General features: G+C 46.9%; 1 long non-coding RNA gene across 1 annotated transcript in view; it reads right to left on the bottom strand.

Moving 5' to 3' along the window:
- LOC138774965 (uncharacterized) overlaps positions 1-10,464 on the bottom strand; it is a 37,993-nt gene extending 27,529 nt beyond the window's left edge. Inside the window, exons 1-2 of the long non-coding RNA XR_011360446.1 lie at positions 10,203-10,464; positions 4,709-4,751 (exon numbers count right to left, since the gene is read on the bottom strand). This is a non-coding gene — a long non-coding RNA (uncharacterized lncRNA). The remainder of the gene's footprint in view (positions 1-4,708; positions 4,752-10,202) is intronic.
- Between the last annotated feature and the right edge of the window lie 4,556 nt (positions 10,465-15,020).

The raw sequence follows: 15,020 nt of genomic DNA, 5'->3' as shown, positions 1-15,020 counted from the left end.
GCAGCCGGAAGTAAACGAGTGCCGAGCCGAGGACGGCGCCATCTTGGACGCCTCCCCGGCCGGCATCAGTAACGGAGATCGCTCCTCCGGGACAAGGTCCCGGAGGAGCGATCTCCCCCACTAGACCCCAGGGAAACGTTGCCTCCGGTAATCGGAGGCAGCTGTCAACTTTGACAGCTGCCTCCGATTAGCTAATTAGCGGGCACGGCGATCAGACCGTGCCCGCTAATAGCATCGGTCCCGGGCTACTCGCGGCACCCAGGATCGCGGCACTTCAAAGCGGGGCCGCCGCGCGGCCCCGCTTTGAAGTGCAAGTGAGGACATATGACGTACGCATACGTCCTATGTCCTTAAGAGGTTAAAATAATTTTTTGTAGAACTATGCCTTTAAGTATGGGCTGTTAAATTATTTGTCATTTAATGTGATTGGCCGGTACCAACCACTGAACAACAGAACAGTACTTTAGAACACAGAGGAAATTAATGTGGGAAAGTAATACAGTGGTCCCTCAACATACAATATTAATTGGTTCCAGGACGACCATTGTATGTTAAAATCATTGCATTTTGAGACCAAAATGAGAAAAGTGAAAATTTTAATGAAAATAAGCATTTAACTAATATGGATACAGCACGTCCTTACATACAACAGTCAGAAAGAGCTACAAGAGACTCTAAATTTCTTTCTTTGTAGTGGACTGGAGCATTTTCAGGTCCTGTACAGGTCACGCAGGGCCCCAGAGATGTAAAATATAGCCCCCTACCTTGCCTGGTGCCAAAAGGTACAACCTGGCACAGGTAAAGAGCAGTACAGGACATGTAGTATCACGCTGTTATGTAGAGAGGAGATACCAGACACACACACACACACACAGCATTACAGGACATGTAGTATACTGTACTGTAGAGAGTTAATACTAGACAGTCAACCAGTGCATGAACTTTACTAATTCTGGGATTTTACCAGTAAAATGACCAGTTTCAATCAGCATGTTTTTTTTTTTTTTAACATGTTCCGCAGGTCTGGACTGTCTGTAGCATTGTATAGCATTGAGTTTGGTCTCAAGTTACGATGGTCTAGAAAGTAACATTGTATCTTGAGGCACCACTGTACCTACATTAGGTTCAAATTATTAAACCACGCTACTTTGGTGAGAAAGCCCTTTAACTATGGCTTGCCAAAATAAAATAAGTTAATAAACGTAAAGAAAAAAATCATTTTTTAAAAAAATTTCCAGCGTCAGTTTTAAATTACAGCCTTATTTTTGAGTTTGTCACTTTTCATTCAGGGACTTTTCTTTTGGGGTAAATCATTCTTTAAAAAAAAAAAAAAAAGAAAATTGTTAACAACTATGGCCATTTTCCTCTACCATGTGTGCAGTGATGGCTGATTTCCCATAGGCTTAAATAGAGCACATTATTACTATGAAAAAACAGACAAACAACTTTTCAGAAATCAATAGTAAAAACAAATTATACATATATAAAAACCCTTTGTAATAGGTTTTATTAGGCAAAAGAGCTTCCTTCCCTACAAGAGCTTTTATTGTATTAACAGTTGTTTCCCAGCCACCCCCCTCAAGTCTTATCGTGAGGTACTGTCCTTGATTTAGGAGGTTTGTATACTGGAAACTCGCATAAATGACCCCATTTCGGAAACTACACACCTTAAAGAATTAATCTAGGGGTATAATGAGCATTTTAACCCTACAGGGGCTGGAGGAAAGTATTCACCATTAGGCTGTAAAAAAATGAAAAATTAAAATTTTCCAATAATATATACATTTCGATTAAAGTTTCTCATTTTCAAAAGGAACATGAGAGAAAAAGCACCCCAAAATTTGTAACACAGGTTCTCCTGAGTACAACGGTACCCCATATGTGGGCGTAAACCACTGTATGGGCACACAGCGGGGCTCAGAAGGAAGGGAGCGCCAATTAGCTTTTCCAATGCAGACTTTGCTGAAGAAGTTTCCGAGCGCCAGGTGCATTTGCAGTGCCCCTGTAGTGTCAGCAGAGAGAAAAAAAAAACAAAAGTCACCCCATTTTGGAAAATACACCACTCAAAGAGTTCATCTTGGGGTAGGATGAGCATTTTGACCCCACAGGTGTTAGAGGAAGTATTCAATATTAGACAGTAAAAAATTATAAACTCGAATTTTTCCAATAATATGTTCCTTTAGTTTGAAATTTCTCAATTTCACGAGGAACAAGAGAAAAAAAGTACCCCAAAATTTGTAACGCAGGTTCTCCTAAAGTAAAAAGGTACCTCATATGTGGGCATAAACCACTGCATGGGCACACAGCGGGGCTCAGAAAGAAAGGAGCGCCAATTAGCTTTTCCAATGCAGATTTTACTGAAGAAGTTTTTTGAGCTCCAGGTGTGTTTGCAGTGCCCCTGTAGCACCAGCGGAGTAAAATCTCGCCATATGTCACCCCATTTTGGAAAGTGCACCCCTCAAAGAATTCATTTTGGGGTGTGGTGAGCATTTTGACCCCACAGGCATAAGAGGAAAGTATTCAAAAGTAGACAGTAAAAATGAAAAACTCGAATTTTTCCAATAATATGTTCCTTTAGTTTGAAATTTCTCAATTTCATGAGGAACAAGAGAGAAAATTCACCCCAAAATCTGTAACACAGGTTCTGAGTACAATGGTACCCCATATGTGGGCATAAACCACTGTATGGGCACACAGCCGGGCTCAGAAGGGAAGGAGCGCCAATTAGCAATTTTAGGGCAGATTTTTCTGAAGAAGTTTCTGAGCGCCCCTGTAATGTCTACAGAATAGAACCCTCCCCCCCAAAAAAAGTCACCCCATTTTGGAAAGTGCACCCCTCAAAGAATTCATCTTGGGGTAGGATGAGCATTTTGGCCCCACAGGTATTAGAGAAAAGTATTCAAAATTGGTCAGTAAAAATGGAAAACTTAAATTTTTCCAATAATATGTTGGTTTAGTTTGAAATTTCTAAATTTCACAAGGAACAGAAGAAAAAATGTACCCCAAAATCTGTAACGCAGGTTCTCCTGAGTACAACGGTACCCCATATGTGGTTATAAACCAATGTATGGGCACACAGCCGGGCTCAGAAGGGAAGGAGCGCCAATTTGCTGGAGCAAAAACCGCAGCTAGTAATAGTTATTAGAATAGCGCATTTACTAAAATAAAATAAAAAAATGAGATTACAGGTAATGCGGGGTGGTTACGGGCAATCTGGCATGGGTCACGGGCAATTTGGGGTGGTCAGAGGCGACGTGCGGTGGTCAGAGGCGACGTGCAGTGGTTATGCGCAACCCGCGTTGGTTACGGGAAACCTGGAGGGGTTTACAGACAATCTAGAATTGTTACAGATAGACTGAAGTGCTTATAGGTAATCTGGGGTGATTACGGACAATCTGGACGGGGTCACGGGCAACGTGCGGTGGTTACGGGCAATTTGGGATTAAACTGCAATTATTACTATAATAAAAAGTTGTGTGTTTTATTTTTTTTGTATGTTTGTCACTTTTTGTACTTTATACATTCATTTTCACTGTATTACTATGATTACTGTGATATTTTCTATTAATAATTAATATGTGCCAGTGGCTTCTATTATATTCTGGCCCTCTCTCGTTTGGTGGACAAGTGATGTTTTCCAGGATGCCCTAGGGCTGCATCCAACTTCTACAGCCGCAAGGAATTAAACACCAAGCATTCAGGTTCAGAAACCGTTGCCGAACCCGAACAGTTTGATAGGTCTGCTCTAGCCATTAACTAATAAAGACATTTCCAGTAAAAAGAAAACCTTGAATTTCTTTTTTTAAAGTAAAACCAACACATCTAGTACTCCATGAGAATATAACATTCCCACATGATGCACAGATCAAGCTAAAAAATACAATACATTGTTATTGTGCATTAAAGGGGTTATCCAGCGCTACAAAAACATGGCCACTTTCCCCGTACTGTTGTCTGCAGTTTGGGTGGGGTTTTAAAACTCATTTCCATTGAAGTAAATGGAGCTAAATTGCAAACCACACCTGAACTGGAGACAACAGTAGGGGAAAAGTGGCCATGTTTTTGTAGCGCTGGATAACCCCTTAAGGGTGCCTTCACACCTACCGGATCCACAGAGGATCTCACTTCTGTAGATTCGAAGCGAGAACCGCTGCGGATCCGGTACCATTCTCCCCCATTATAGCACATATTCGCAGCGGGATGAACATCCCGCTGTGAATATGTGCTTTAACCCCTAGCTGTCCGCAGACCCGCCGCCGCATTAGCCCATCCTCGGCCGCATCCCCCATCTCCGGCCGCATCCTGCAGCCCGCCGCCGAGAGCATAAAGTACCTGCTCGGCGGCGCGGCTTCAGTGAGGCTCCCGACTCCGGTCCCGCTAATGAGCCCTGCTCGGCAGCGGGCTGCAGGATGCGGCCGGGGATAGGGAATGCGGGCTGCTGGATGCAGCGGAGGATGGGAGGATGCGGCCGGAGATGGGTAATGCGGCAGAGGATGGGCTAATGCGGCGGGGCTGTGGACAGCTAGGGGTTAAAGCAAATATTCACAGCGGGATGTTAATCCCGCTGCGAATATGTGCTATCATAGGTGTGAATGGTACTGGATCCGCAGCGGTTCTCGCTTCGAATCCGCAGCAGTGAGATCCGCTGTGGATCCGGTAGGTGTGAAGGCACCCTTAAAATGTATATAGCAAAAAACATGGTCATTACCTCCTACAATGGTCCAAAGCAAGTGAGTGTAAAACCAGCAGGCCTGTGAAAACATAAGAGGAAGAATAACTTTTAGTTTAGAAGCACAAAGATTCATCAAATGTTTACTGAACATATATGTCCTATATGCAAGCACAATATCCGATTGTCATAACCTCACCATGCACAATTCCTTTTGGATGAAATTCCAGCAAAATAAGCCCCATGCCAAAAGTTATTTAAAAGAGTTACTGCCACGAGTCCTCTGTACAAGTCCTAATCAGGAAACGTTTGCTTCAGCAACAAAATCTCTCCATGTGAACTAGGGAGAGCAAGTAGCAACTAATAGAGGCAGAGTTATATACTGGCCTCCGGAGTGTCCTTCCCAGAAGCCTGCATTCTCTGCTTGCTGGGCCCAACATGTCACAGAATCAGCTTTTAATACTCAGCTTGTATAGAAAGGCCACATCAAGCGAAGTCTGTGAGGTGTAAGGGTATGTCCACACTCCGGATTCCCGGCGGATCACCCACCGCGGATTCCGCAGCTCACCCCCGCTCGCATCTCCGCTGGTCCCATAGGATTCATTCTATGGTTTGGCAGATTCCAACGTCTGTCCGAAGAATGACTGGGTTTATTCTTCTGGCAGATGGCAGAATCTGCCAAACCATAGAATGAAGCCTATGGGACCAGCGGAGATGTGCGCGGCTACGAGCGGGGGCGAGCTAGGTGATCCGTCGGGATTTCATAGTGGGTCATACCCTTAAGGTCCTATTCCACCAACAGATCTGCCGACAGATTATCAGCCAAAGATTTGAAGCCAAACCCAGGAGTGGATTTGAAAAGAGGAGAAATCCAGTCTTTCCTTTATGACCTGATCTCTGTTTATAGTCTGTTCCTGGGTTTGGCTTCAAACCTTTGGCAGATAATCTGTCGTCAGATCTGTTGGTGGAATAGGGCCTTTAGACTAGGTTCATGCTGCTGTTAGTTTATCGCATAATATTAAAAGTGAAAAAGACAGATGCAAGAATGGAAAACACGTTGTCAAATGTCATATTGCAGAATCCGTTTGCCATTGACTTACATTATATAAAATAGATTTAAACAAATCCATTTTTCTGGCTTAAAATTTGATTGACCACACCTTCCTGTATGTTAAAATTAAACATCCCAAAAAAAGTTAAACATAGAAGAAACTAGGGTAAAAAACAAACAAAAAAAACAGTGTGAGAAGGAGCAGAGACTGCAAGCTGCTTGTGACAGCACACAGGAGAGATAGATCAGTAGTACAAAGCTTCCTGGGCAAGGGTAAAGTGGCAGATTTAATAACTGGCAAACCTAACAGCTGCTGGATTTTGTTTAAGCCCAGAGATTCACCTACATGCATGGCAGTGATTGTGCCCCCACAGCTAGGTCCTGATAGCTTTGTCCACCTTCTAGAGAGGTGGAATCAAATGCACCGGTCTTCTCTATATACTCCTTGTGACACAGCCCACTAAAACTACACATGCATCAGGTCTTACACTGTTGATAATCAGTTTGTTATTGCAAAATCTTCAATTGAAGGAACCACTCACACCATCCAAATACCAACCTGCTTGTATCCACATACAGTGAAGGCTTTGACCTAACAACTACACACTATGCTGTCGGCCATCTCCTAGATGCGCTCAGGTGCTTACCACCTCCCACTTGTCCTCTTCTGAGAAGAGATAACTTGCTGTTTCTTCTAAGCTGGATGGGCCCAGTTGCCGCCAAGGATTCCCAATGCCTCCTGTATGTCCTCGTCAATGCCAGATACCCAGCATGAACAGAGGAGAACAAAGAGGTGGGAAACAGGGTTACCAGGCCCATCCTATAGTGGGAGAACAGTACAGTGAGGAGTTAGTTATATCGAAGCCTGCACAATGTGTGAATACAAGCTGGATGTCCTTGGATCAGGTGGTGTGCAAATATCTACACGTCTAGCCAGATTGTTCAAGGACTTGTCGCTACACACTAGCAGACACGTATACAGAAGTAACTGAGTTTCACATAATATAGCATTTCTGCCTGCCCATAGGGCACCATCAGAGCTGCCGAAGCAGTAGAGTGCAGAAGACTAAAAAAAAAAAAATGCACACTTAAGTTTAAAAAGTTTTTTTTTTTATCTATTATTAGGAAAATACAAGTGTATGCTATTAAAGGCTTACACACAAATCTTTGTGTCTTTAGCAAAAAGCAGCAGCTCAGAACTGGGGGAAGGAGACCGAAACGATAACAAGTGTGGAATGGACTATTCAAATCACCATGGGCAGCAATATTTCAAAAAATGTTTGAGAGGAATATCACTTTAAGGACTGCTGCATTCTGTGAATGGGTTTGTTCACATGGGTACACATTGTGATACCTTCAAAAAGGTATTCCGGCACACAAGTATAAAAAAGGTTTTTTAACAGTTAATATTACTCTGTACAGACTGGGAGACTTACTTTCCCCCCCCCCCCCCCCCCGAATTTGCCACCTCAGACTTCTGACAATGGGTCTGATTTTTGTTGTCAGTAAAAGTATATTATATGTTGGTCTCAGCATGTAAGGAATGTTTATTAGAAAAACCCTTTAAATACAGAATTGAACACATACTGTACATAAATTATATCATATAATAATTGCAGGGGGAACCTAAAACTTATCCATTCCCGCATCGCTGCCTTTCTGCTCACAGACCACCGCAGGCCTTCTGGATCTCCTGCTCCAGCAATGTCGTAACCCGGGTATAGATTGCCTGCTCTGCCAGTCACTGACTTTGGGTGGGACACCACTGCTGTTAGTAAACTGGCTGAGCAGGCAATCCATCAGCTGGGTCGGTTATTATTTCCTGTGACTACACCAGAACCCAGGATAAAGTACTTTTGGGGGGGGGGGGGGGTCAGTAAGCCTGTGAAGGGATCTTGTGGGGCCATGGAGCATTGGCTGTTCCCCTTGAACTTATACTTTTGTTGAATGGGATCACAATTGGTTACAAAACCACTTAATACACAACATATGGACATGGTAGAGTACCAAGGTGGTTTCTCTCTGGCCTCTAAGAATCACGATGGATAAGTGGTTACTGTGACTGTGAATAACCCCAGGAGATAGACATGTTAGCCGCGTTCTTGGGCCCAATGTGTCGGCATACTCTTTTCAAAACAGCACTCTGATAAAACACCAGCAGAAGCCCAGGCACCCTGACAGCTGCCCCACAATAATCTGGTATATCAGTTTGCATGGTGTTATGAGGCTGGGGACCGGGCTTCCCCTTCTGGCTGCCTCATGAGCATATCACATGGCAGAGCATGCCCACAACAACCACCAGGGATTGCTGCTACCTGCAGAGGAACTATTAACCCACTCGCTGCTGAGGATCAGACATCACATGTGTGTACAATGGCTGGACAAGAAACATTAAGTCAGCGCAAACAGTGGCCTCTCCTGAAGGGATACACGGCCACACACAGCACACCGTAGGGATCAGTGCCCTGCTACACACAGCACACCACAGGGATCAGTGCCCTGCCACACACAGCACACCGCAGGGATCAGTGCACCACTACACACCGTAGGGATCAGTGCCCTGCTACACACAGCACACCACAGGGATCAGTGCACTGCTATACACAGCACACCGCAGGGATCAGTGCCCTGCCACACACAGCACACCGCAGGGATCAGTGCACCACTACACACCGTAGGGATCAGTGCCCTGCTACACACAGCACACCACAGGGATCAGTGCCCTGCTATACACAGCACACCGTAGGGATCAGTGCCCTGCTACACACAGCACACCACAGGGATCAGTGCCCTGCCACACACAGCACACCGCAGGGATCAGTGCACCACTACACACCGTAGGGACCAGTGCCCTGCTACACACAGCACACCACAGGGATCAGTGCACCACTACACACCGTAGGGACCAGTGCCCTGCTACACACAGCACACCACAGGGATCAGTGCCCTGCCACACACAGCACACCGCAGGGATCAGTGCACCACTACACACCGTAGGGATCAGTGCCCTGCTATACACAGCACACCGCAGGGATCAGTGCACTGCTATACACAGCACACCGCAGGGATCAGTGCACTGCTATACACAGCACACCGCAGGGATCAGTGCACCACTACACACTGTAGGGATCAGTGCACTGCTATACACTGCACACAGTAGGGATCAGTGCACTGCTATACACTGCACACCGTAGGGATCAGTGCACTGCTATACACTGCACACCGTAGGGATCAGTGCACTGCTATACACTGCACACCGTAGGGATCAGTGCACTGCTATACACTGCACACCGTAGGGATCAGTGCACTGCTATACACTGCACACCGTAGGGATTCAGTGCACTGCTATACACTGCAACACCGTAGGGATCAGTGCACTGCTATACACTGCACACCGTAGGGATCAGTGCACTGCTATACACTGCACACCGAGGGATCAGTGCACTGCTATACACTGCACACCGTAGGGATCAGTGCACTGCTATACACTGCACACCGTAGGGATCAGTGCACTGCTATACACTGCACACCGTAGGGATCAGTGCACTGCTATACACTGCACACCGTAGGGATCAGTGCACTGCTATACACTGCACACCGTAGGGATCAGTGCACTGCTATACACTGCACACCGTAGGGATCAGTGCACTGCTATACACTGCACACCGTAGGGATCAGTGCACTGCTATACACTGCACACCGTAGGGATCAGTGCACTGCTATACACTGCACACCGTAGGGATCAGTGCACTGCTATACACTGCACACCGTAGGGATCAGTGCACTGCTATACACTGCACACCGTAGGGATCAGTGCACTGCTATACACTGCACACCGTAGGGATCAGTGCACTGCTATACACTGCACACCGTAGGGATCAGTGCACTGCTATACACTGCACACCGTAGGGATCAGTGCACTGCTATACACTGCACACCGTAGGGATCAGTGCACTGCTATACACTGCACACCGTAGGGATCAGTGCACTGCTATACACTGCACACCGTAGGGATCAGTGCACTGCTATACACTGCACACCGTAGGGATCAGTGCACTGCTATACACTGCACACCGTAGGGATCAGTGCACCACTACACACCGTAGGGATCAGTGCCCTGCTATACACTGCACACCGCAGGGATCAGTGCACCACTACACACTGTAGGGATCAGTGCACTGCTATACACTGCACACCGTAGGGACCAGTGCCCTGCTATACACAGCACACCGTAGGGACCAGTGCCCTGCTATACACAGCACACCGTAGGGACCAGTGCCCTGCTATACACAGCACACCACAAGGATCAGCGGCACCGGCGCTTCCAATGAGCCGGGGAGGAAGGAAATCCCGGCAGTGACAATAACAGCGGACACGGCGCTCTGTCCCGGAGGGATCCCGCACCACGGCCCCCGCCCCTGTAACTAATGGTTCCCAGCACGGCTAATCCTGCCTCCCCCTCACCCAGGCCCCGGCACATACTTGGCGCGGCGATAGAGGAACCACGTGTGCAGCCACACTCCGCTTCTCCACTCACATGCCCTTGTTTACTGCCCCCGAGACAGAAGCAGGCGGTAACCCGGTCATACGGGCACGAGCCGGTGAGGAATAGAGGGGACTAGGGGGAGGGGTATTGCAGCCCCCCCTTAAAGAGTTCAACAACAACCGCCCGTAGGACGCGTCGCACTTCCGGGTTAGGTGGTGTCGCTCAGTGAAGTGACGTCAACAGATACTTCCGTTCTTCAAAAGACGTGCTGCAACATGGGTACCGAGGATACCGGAAGCGAAGCTGTGACGTAAATACGTAGCGCGTTGAATGGGCGGGGCTGTACGTGAAAGCAGCCGGCGCCTTGAACTACAGACAATAGGTCTTCCCATGTGACCCCGGGGGACAATAGCTCCGCTGTGTGTGGAGGAGGGGCACAGATCACAGCACGGGCTCAGCACACGGCTGCAAGATAGTCTGCTGAAACCCGCCAAATCCAGGCTGCCATTCCCTGACTGTCCCTTCTGTGGTGACGCTGCTCATCAGCCCAGTCTGCTGCATGAAATGCAATGAAGAAGCGGCCAGCTGTAGTAACTCATCACAGGGCAGCTTACTGTGGTAGTTACTGAGGGCATCTGCTTCTTCCACAACAGCTCATACATTTACCTCTAAAAGCATCCACTATACACAGCAGATAGTCACACCCAATGCAACTAGAGATGAGCGAACCTTGAGCATGCTCGAGTCCACCCGAACCCGAACGTTCGGCATTTGATTAGCGGTGGCTGCTGAACTTGGATAAAGCCCTAAGACTATGTGGAAATCATGGATATAGTCATTGGCTGTATCCATGTTTTCCAGACAACCTTAGAGCTTTATCCAAGTTCAGCAGCCCCAGCTAATCAAATGCCAAACGTTTGGGTTCGGATGGACTCGAGCATGCTCCAGGTTCACTCATCTCTAAATGCAACGTTTCAGCTTTTACATATGCCGTTCTCTAAAGCCAAAACGTTGCATTGGGTGCGAATAGTCACGGTTTCTACAAATGTGCAATCTCAATTGCTTTGTTCCTATCAGTATTCCGTTCATCGGGCTGTGGGCTTTAAAGTCTGCTCTAGAGATGAGCGAACCGGGTTCGAGTCGATCCGAACCCGAACTTGGGGCTGCTGAACTTGGATAAAGCTCTAAGGTTGTCTGTAAAACATGGATACAGCCAATGACTATATCCATGTTTTCCACATAGCCTTAGGGCTTTATCTAACTTCAGCAGCCACCGCTAATCAAATACCAAAAGTTCGGATTCAGATCGACTTGAGCATGCTCGAGGTTTGCTTATCTCTAGTCTGCTCTGCTTACTGCCGCTCCTCCTGAGCTGCTGGGAAAAGATGGATCCAGTCCTGGGAAACTGGGAGAAGTTTCCCAGAACTGGATCCATCTTTTCCCAGCACCCGGGGAGGGAGCGGCACAGAGCTGAGCAGACTTCAAAGCCCATAGCCCAATGAGCGAATACAGATCGGAAACAAGTGACACGCTTCATTCCTACTGTAAATTCACTCATTACTAGTCTGATCCATTGGGCTTATTTCTGTTTCTGTTATTACAAATTTACCAGTCACACAGCTGATCTCCTATGCCATGTACACTACAAAAGTGTAGTCCCCTCAGGGCAGGAGCCATGGTGGCTGCTGTATATTTCAGGTGACATCGCTACAGAGGTTTGGGATCTGGAGCCTTTAACACATTGGGGGCCTATTAGATGAAACTATTTCTCATGTTCTCTGATAAGCACTTTTGAGAACGATCAGAAATCACTCACCACAATGCACTAAATGATTATCGTTAACGACATTATTGCGGTCATCAACCACACACAAACGACTTCTCATTTGTCGTTTAATTGTTGCCTGTACAAAAACATTATCACTTTAATTCAAACGACATATCAAACAATAATCTTTATGTAATGGGGCCCTCGAATGCTGCAGACAATAGCAGCCCTAGGCTTTTAAAAAGCGATTATCAAGCCCAGGGGTGGGGAACCTCCGGCCCGCGGCCGCATCCGGCCCTGAGGACCTCCCCGATGCGGCCCGCAGCTCCCCTGTGATGCGCGCCGCTCTGGAGGAGGAAGGAGCCGGCATACACAGCATCCTCCGGTGTCTGTGACAGCTGCCGGACACAGGAGGATGCTGTCTACGCCGGCTTCTTCCCCAGCAGAGCGGCGCGTGTCTTCAGTCTCCTGCGGGCCCGCGCGCGATGACGTCATTTCATCGTGCGCCGCCTGCAGGAGAAAGACCGGCACAGAGGACCTAGGACAGAAGAGGACATGGGCAGCGTGGAGCGGAGGTAAGGTGAGTGGGATGTTTTATTTTTTATTTGGGGGTTAACTAGGCCACCAGGGACATGCCTGATGGGGGTTAACTAGGCCACCAGGGACATGCCTGATGGGGGTTAACTAGGCTACCAGGGACATGCCTGATGGGGGTTAACTAGGCTACCAGGGACATGACTAGGCCACCAGGGACATTGCCTGATGGGGGTTAACTAGGCCACCATGGACATGCCTGATGGGGGTTAACTAGGCCACCAGGGACATGCCTGATGGGGGTTAACTAGGCCACCAGGACATGCCTGATGGGGGTAAACTAGGCCACCTGGGACATGCCTGATGGGGGGTTAACTAGGCTACCAGGGACATGACTGATGGGGGTTAACTAGGCTACCAGGGACATGACTGATGGGGGTTAACTAGGCCTACCAGAGGCATCACTGGGGGGGTTTACTAGGCCACCAGGGACATGCCTGATGGGGGTTAACTAGGCCACCAGGGACATGCCTGATGGGGTTAACTAGGCCACCAGGGACATGCCTGATGGGGGTTAACTAGGCCACCAGGGACATGCCTGATGGGGGTAAACTAGGCCACCTGGGACATGCCTGATGGGGGTTAACTAGGCTACCAGGGACATGACTGATGGGGGTTAACTAGGCTACCAGGGACATGACTGATGGGGGTTAACTAGGCCTACCAGAGGCATCACTGGGGGGGTTAACTAGGCTACCAGGGACATGACTTGGGGGTTAACTAGACTACAAGGGGCATCACTGGGGGGGTTAACTACAATAGCAGGGCATCACTGGGGGTTAACTACAATAGCAGGGGAACTAGGGGAACAATACTTTGCCTTGCCCTGGGTGCTGCAAACCCACGCTACTAACTGCCGCGCACAGTATGCGGCCCTCGAATGATTTTATTAATGCCCGACCGGCCCTCGACATGGAAAAGGTTCCCCACCCCTGATCTAGCCTGTGAAAGGTGATGGCCTGTCCTCCAGATAAACCATCAATAATGGATCAGAGGAGGTCAGGCAGATCAGCTGTTTGATGGACATGGACATATCGCAGCCTCTTCAATGTTTCCTCGCTCTCATTTGGGACTGCAGCTTTTGTCCTATTAACTTTAATGGGACAATGCTGTACATCTTTGCATTACTGCTATTAACAGAGGATACAAGGACAGTAAACACATCAGTTGTGGCCGCAGCACCTTTAGGCATCCAATTAGCTGGGGATTCAAGATGAGGGTCCTATTAGAAAAAGTGATTTTTTCGTTTTCTCAGATTAGTGATAAACAATTGCTACAAGCACTTTTAGGAACAACCTGAAATCATTCACCATAGAACATGGTACGATAATCATTAGTTATGATCTTCATATACTCTAGTGTACGAGTGATCGTAATTACGAATAAAAAATGTATACATACACCGAAAGATTTGCAAACTATGTCAGCTCAAAAGAGCGAACGATGACATGAACAAATCTTCGTTAGTCATCTGATCATTTGCCTGCTTACACACAAAAAAGATTATCGCTTGTGTAATTGACCCGTTGTCATCCAATGGACATGGCCAAATCTGGGAGATAGACCATGCATCTTTACAGGTTGGATTCCCCCTACAAACAGATATAGTGCCTATTGGTCTATTAGTTTTAAAGGGTTGTCCAGAAGACAGCTGATTCCTTCTCTGCTCCCCAATGCTCACTTCCTGAGATTCCAGGTCTTGGGGGAGTTTCAGCTCTTGAAGCAGAAAGGTCTAGCCGTCATCTCCTCCCCAGACAACACCTTTAAACTGCCTAATATATTACACTGCAGTACATATTTATTGCTATGTAGTATATGAACAATCAGATGATCCAGAGTGTAAATCTGGCTTGAACTGAAAGGGAAAAAAAAGTTTTAGGGTCCATTCAGGTGTCCAGGATCTGCAGCATATTTAATGTTACAGATGTGAAGCTGCATTTTCTGCTGTGTTCCATCATTTAGTTACAATAAAATCTGGAGCAGATACTGTACATGTGAATAGACCCTTAAAAATGTTTTAGAAAAGTATATCACCTTATCAAGCAGTACGTATCAGTATTTATTCCACATGTTGAACGTTGTAAAAAAAAAAAAATGCTAGAAATGTCAGGTTTGTTTGTTTTTTTAATCACCTTGCCTTTCAAAATTAGAATAAAAGGTGATTAAATATAGAGCAAACCAAATATAATATGAAAATAAATTATAACTGACCCTTAAGGGTGTGTTCACACCTACAGGATCCGCAGCAGATCCGCAGCAGATTTGATGGTGCAGATTTGATGCTGTGTTCAGTTATTTAAATGAAATCTGCTGCGGATCCGCAGCAGAAAATACGCTGCGGGTCCGGTAAGTGTGAACGTACCCTAAGGGTGCGTTGACACCTACAGGATCTGCAGCAGATTTGATGCTGTGTTCAGTTATTTAAATGAAATCTGCTGCAGAAAATCAGCTG

This window comes from Dendropsophus ebraccatus, unplaced genomic scaffold (genome assembly GCF_027789765.1).
Source record: "Dendropsophus ebraccatus isolate aDenEbr1 unplaced genomic scaffold, aDenEbr1.pat pat_scaffold_1166_ctg1, whole genome shotgun sequence".
NCBI classification, from domain to species: Eukaryota; Metazoa; Chordata; class Amphibia; order Anura; family Hylidae; genus Dendropsophus; species Dendropsophus ebraccatus.
The sequence above is the reverse complement of the archived record's forward strand: the minus strand, read 5'-3'. Positions and strand labels throughout refer to the sequence as shown.